Source organism: Haliaeetus leucocephalus, unplaced genomic scaffold (assembly GCF_000737465.1).
Source record: "Haliaeetus leucocephalus isolate CR32 unplaced genomic scaffold, Haliaeetus_leucocephalus-4.0 Scaffold51, whole genome shotgun sequence".
Lineage (NCBI taxonomy): Eukaryota > Metazoa > Chordata > Aves > Accipitriformes > Accipitridae > Haliaeetus > Haliaeetus leucocephalus.
Window position 1 is genome coordinate 3,415,084 of NW_010972487.1, and position 6,000 is coordinate 3,421,083.

Below are 6,000 nucleotides of genomic sequence, written 5' to 3' on the forward strand. Positions count from 1 at the left end.
GGGTTTGGAGAACAGCCATTAGTCTCTGACAACTGTGAAGAGGCAGGGTTAGGGAAAAGACACTATTAAGTTTCACTGACATGTAGTTGACTTGGGGAGCTTTACAGAGAGGAGTAGGAAATTACTAAGTGTTTACAGTGATAAATACAGTGAGGCGTATCATAATTGCCAGTGCCAGTATCAATCCCAGCTGCACTGCAGGCTTCAGCTTGGAATTCAGTTGCTGCCCCAGTGGCCTTAGAACTATCCAGTGCTCCCCTCTGCCAGGCTGGCTGGTGGCACAGAGGAAGAGCCCTCAGTACGTGGCTGGAGAGCTGAGACTGAAAGAACATCAGTAACAATCTGTAAGTTACAGCTGTACCTATTTTTTTTAAGTGATACTGTTGCATTTGCTCTCTTTAATTAAGCTGCAGAGAAATCACAATGCCCGTTTTAAATTTCTGGACTGAGAGAGTACAGGGAAGGTGGGAGCCAGTTTGAAGGCACAGGTGTGTCAGCTGCTTTGATTTTGCTTTGAATATATTTTATTCAAAATCTCTACTCTCACATATTATTTCTTGCACTGTCCCTTTATCTGAAAGATGACTCAATCCCAATTTAATATTAAATATCTTCTGGGAAAAATTCTTAGCAGCTGCTTCACAATCATGTTTTTTTCCTCCCTGGCATTAGGGAGCACAAACACTTATTAAAGTTTAAAAGTAAAAGGAAATTTGAAGATTAAAATAATGTTTAATTAGTAGCTATAATACTCATCATCTTTCAGGTGCACAACACAAAGCAATTCATAAGAATGATTATTGTTATCCCCATCTTACAGAGAAATGAGGTGAATTAAATTATCTGCCTAATGACACACTTAGTGTTAGATTCCAGATCTGGCTCCCAGTTCTGTGCTATACCAACTAGGTCACATTTAGCAATGTACAATTTTTAAAAATTCCCAGCTTTATATTCACCAATATCTGGGATCTTAACCTTTCACTCTATCTCTTTTTTTTTTCCTTCAGCAATGCTGAAGCTAGTAGCAGTACTTTAGCTTTGTTAACATCGTATCAGCACAAGATGCAGAATTCTCCCCACCCCCCAAGAAACCCCAAAGGACATATTTCTCAGTTGACCTTTGGCATGAAAAGATACTGTATTGTCCTACTGGAATCAGAGTTACTACACTAGCAGGTAAAACATACAGCGTTCTCTGCTAAATATCCATCGCTCCAGTTCAAGGGAGAGTTGGTAAGTGGCAGGACAAAAGAACTAGAGTCAAGAAAGCCAGCGTTCTCTGCGGGGAGTGGAAGGATTTGCAGTGCATTGGGCAAGACGCAGGCACATACAACCTAGCGATCAAGATCACTCTCCAGTGCTTTCTTCGCATCCCAGTCAAAAGGCTGAGCCTCTTTTTAATTGAATACACATTCAAGAACAACCAAAGTTCTTGTCCAAACTGCAGATACTCGTAACTCACAACAATCACTACTTCTCCCCATGTTCACTGTTTTGTCAAAACCGACATTAAATTACCGAGGCTGAAAGTGTCCCCAATACTTTCAAGAGAATACACATGTGGTTTTAAAAATCAAAAGCAGCACTGTGAATTTTGTCAAAATGAGCCTAGAAAAATATGTAGCAGGCTAGTTCAATATTAGAAAAATTTCCATCACCTAGTCTAGGATACACTGACCTGATACCTACACATGCCCAGGAGCCTGAGTTGCCGAAATTTCTTGTCAGATCTACAAGAGAAAGGTGTAACTTTTCTCTCAAGGGAAGAAGCTCAATCACAAGACAGATTTGTTTAAAAGAGACAGCAGGAAGCACTTATAATAAACTTGAACATCCTCTCTGGCATTAGCAGGGAATTGTGTAAAGGCTAACTGGTCTTTGCTAAATCCAGGTTATGCTATTTCAATGACGAAAGAGCCTGGACATTATTAAGTAGCAAAATATGAATAACATGACGTGCTTTCAGTTTGTTGTGAGGCTTTTGGAGGTAAAGCTAATTAACAAAACCCAATTTTCCTGAGTTTGTTAAATAATGTTGCTTAAAGTTCACTGCATAGCTTTACCTACCTTTCAGTGGCTCTTTTTGTACATGGGTAGCAATACAACCCAGATATCATCCTGCTGTGCTGGTGGTTTCTAAGACTTGATTCAACTACATCCATCAAGATAATATTGATCTGCATTCTTTTATTAAAGAATGATACCCCAAACCCTTTGAATTATTAACTGATAATGTATTAACACCTGAAGGGAAAGGGCTTTTTCCTTCCAAAACAGGCCTTCTCCATCTGGAGCAGCCAAGGAAAAACAAAATCAGCATGTAATTACTAACCACACTTTATGTCTAATGTTTGTTCTTTAAAGGTTATTGCATCATTCTATCTATAAATACCTGTTTAACTTTAGAATTAATCTGGAAATTTTAATATCTAATCCCAATCCCCAGACAATACTTAACATCCAATTAAATAATTAAGTCATTAAATGTTAAATTAATAGTCAATTAAAATTTAATAGTTGATTCTGATTTATCATCCTAAAAGTCCTCTCACAATTTCCTGTTTCTACAGTTGTGATAGCAAATCTAAGTCCTACTAACTCATAGCTTGCAAAAGAAAAGCAAATTAGTCCCCACTGCAGAATATGTATGGTAGTGGAAGAGAGTAAGTTCAGCATTTCTTATGGAATTTTTCCATCAGCAAGTAAACTTAATTGCATAGCATTATAATGTACTCTGTGTCAGAATACCTACTTCCTTTAGCTTTAGACAGGGAGACAATATTAACTAATGTAAGATATAAACTATTTTATTTTAACTTATGGTAAAGAGAGAAGCATGGAAAAAAGAGCTGGAACTAGTCCTGCTAGTCTTGCAAAGCTGATCCATGTGAAGTGTGCTGAGGTAACATGACTGTACCTGAGGAAAGAGCTTATACAGGCTTTTATCTTTTTATGCTATAACTGGAGCTAGATTGAATAGGAGTAATAACCAATCTACTTTAGCTAGTTAAGGTGTAATTAAACTACATCAGTTTGGTGCTAGTGAATAAGAAAGCTTCTGGTAGTCTGCTATCACTCTTTAGCCCTGTATCTCAAGACATACTGGAGAAATGAAACTGTTAGGTATTGCCCAAAGCCCAGTTTCTAGTTAGCATGGCTGGTATTTTTGTAGTCTGACCATAAGCACTTTCAACTTTAATTACACATCCTTACACCTTCATCATTAACCATTAGAAGATAAAGCACTTTATATTCTTTTTCTGTGCTTGTACAGACTCCTATCCAAAGGGGCTTTGATTGAGAATGAAGACCTTTAAATGTTGCTACAGTAGAGATTTTAAAAAACAGTATCCATAAGACCTTGCACTGATCATTGTTTGTTGTAACTGCACACGAACTCGTAGGCTTATCTTGGAAATGCAAGAGAGTCCTGGAAAACAATCTGCCCCCACATATCAAGATAACATCTTCCGAGAACATAGTGCCATGACAGTTAATGTTAGCTACTGGCCCTACTCTGAATAAAACGTCCCTTTCTTGCAAAGAGTCTGTGATTGGTGATATCAAATACTTTTAGATAGTGGGAGACCAATTCTCAAGCAGGAACATTCGAATAGCACATCCAGATTTTATATGCAGAGAAGTAGGCTTAAATGCCTGAATGTGGAATTTTTTAAACATTGGTAAGTTATAAAATTGGCTATTCAGTTTTACCACATATGTTGTTAAATTCAAATTTCTCTTTATTCAAAGCCTCTTACGCTTTTTTCCTAGTGATACCAAGTACAAGAGAAAAGTACTGTTACTTAATGGTGGCTGAAAGGAAGAATTTTTTCAAGTGTGTTCTGAAGTTACTGTTTAAAGAGCACCTGTTTGCAGAGATTACACCTTTCTCAAATAGGAGCTAAAGGCTTACCTATTAGCAGTGCAAACCAGTAGGTACAGCTAGCTGTAAAAAATTATGTTTGAGACTTCTTGCACACAGAAGAACAGGTTGAAATCTGCTGCTTTGTAGTTTAATCAGTTCTGCATATTTACAGCACTAGTTTGTTTTCAAATGGCATTTTGTTCTCGAGAGATGTATATAATCCAGACTGAGATAGCTGCATCTGTGCCATTATCATAGTGTTAGTCTGAAAGTAATTTCTGAACATTTTGATATTTCTATTGGCACAATGTGTGAGTGAGGGTGGGCATATATACACGAAGTTTTTCTAACAGGCATTAGTTTTTGTGGAGACTGTTGTGAGCAGTGATAAAATAATCAGGTAAGAACAACAGTATTTATTTTTCCATATTGTATGGTTAAAATCCTGGGAAATATATTCTAAAACTATGCAACAAATTGATAGAAGTTTGTAGTCACAATTTAAAATTCTGTATCTTTGACTTTTTGACCCAGGACTTCACTGGTTTCCCCAAATTTATAACTTTTAAAGAAGCTAGATAATTTTAAAAAGATATTTGGTCCTGATCTAACTTCTTCAAGGAATGAAGAATCCTATGAAAGTGAAGCAAGTAGCTAATTGTCTTCCCTGCTTCAAAATAAAAAAAAAAAAAAAAAAAAAATCTTAAGTTACCTGGCTTCAACTTCTAGCCCCTGGGTTTTGAATACCTCTACTCTTTCAGGATTGAAAGTTTGTTTGTAACCTGAATGCTTGATTTTTTTCCAGGCTCCTGTCAACTTGTACTCTGTCTGCTTCACCATCTTCTCCTCTGGTTTCTGCTAATTTATTTTAGTTTACGTACATTCAGAATGTTGCATTTTGATCATATGACTCTTCTTTTAGCATCATCTCCTGTATAAATTCATTTTCAAGGTCACTCATGGACTGTGTCACTGTAACTATCACCCTGTGCTTTCCCTCTTACTCTCAGCCCTCTAGGCCAGTACCTACCCAAACCATTAAATTTTAAACCACCTTTGATCGATCTTAATGCTACTCTTTGCATGTGGGAGCTGCTCATTCACAAAACCCACACTGTTATCTTTCAAACCTCTCCTTAAAGCTTTGCTTTATTCTGGTGCTCATGGAAAAAAAAAATTACCATTAGGCAACTGGAGTGCTACCAACAGTTTGATCTACTTTTTGACTAATATTGCTTCCTTATTGCCTAACATCGCTCTTCCTGTATGTATTAACCAGCTACTCTTTGAGGCAAAGTGTTGTGTATGCACAAAAACTAAGGGCTTTAAATAAGGAGGGTATACAACACCTATACTGTACAATATATATGTTGTACAACTGCTGTTACAAGAGCCTAATACCTACAATGAAACAAGTAATTTGGTCGTTTCAAATATAGCTTACTTCATACAGTATCTTAACACAAATTCCATTTTGGAGGTTTGGACTATATATTAAATATTTAAATCTGAGAAGCAAACATACCCGTTCTTCCTTTCAGTGCCTGCTAACAAGTACTTCTTCAGGATGCATCCAGTTGCTGACGTTAGACTCATTTTCTATTATTGACTTTTGCTTGTTTGTTTGTTTTCCCTGCTGAAAATGCTACATATTACGAGGTTCATCTTGTTGCTAGGAATCACCGAAGAGGCCTTGAAGTTATCAAGAAACTTGAGCTGCCTGATTTCCATGGTGTGAAGGACAGTAACTCCCTCATCATGGCACACAAGGAATTTTTTGTGCCTTTTGATTTCATACATGAATGTGTGTGTTTGAATGTAGCAGTGACGAGTGGTCAGTGGAAAGTCCCAAACCAAGTTGGTGGGAAAAGCTTTAAAAATGCATTTAACAAAAGCGGGGGACTGGCTTCTGTGAGAAAATGGAGGATGAGACCAGAACACAGCAGGAATATCCCACATGCAGCAGAGCCCATGCTGCTGTTTGATGGGGATTTTTGGAGCTCAGACATCTCTTGTGACGAGAGGAACCCCAGAGAAAGCATAAGCTTAACACTACTGATTTCCAGTAAACTTGATGACTCAACAGCTTCTTGGCCTTGGGTACTTTCTTCGTTTTTGGTCTTCTTCCT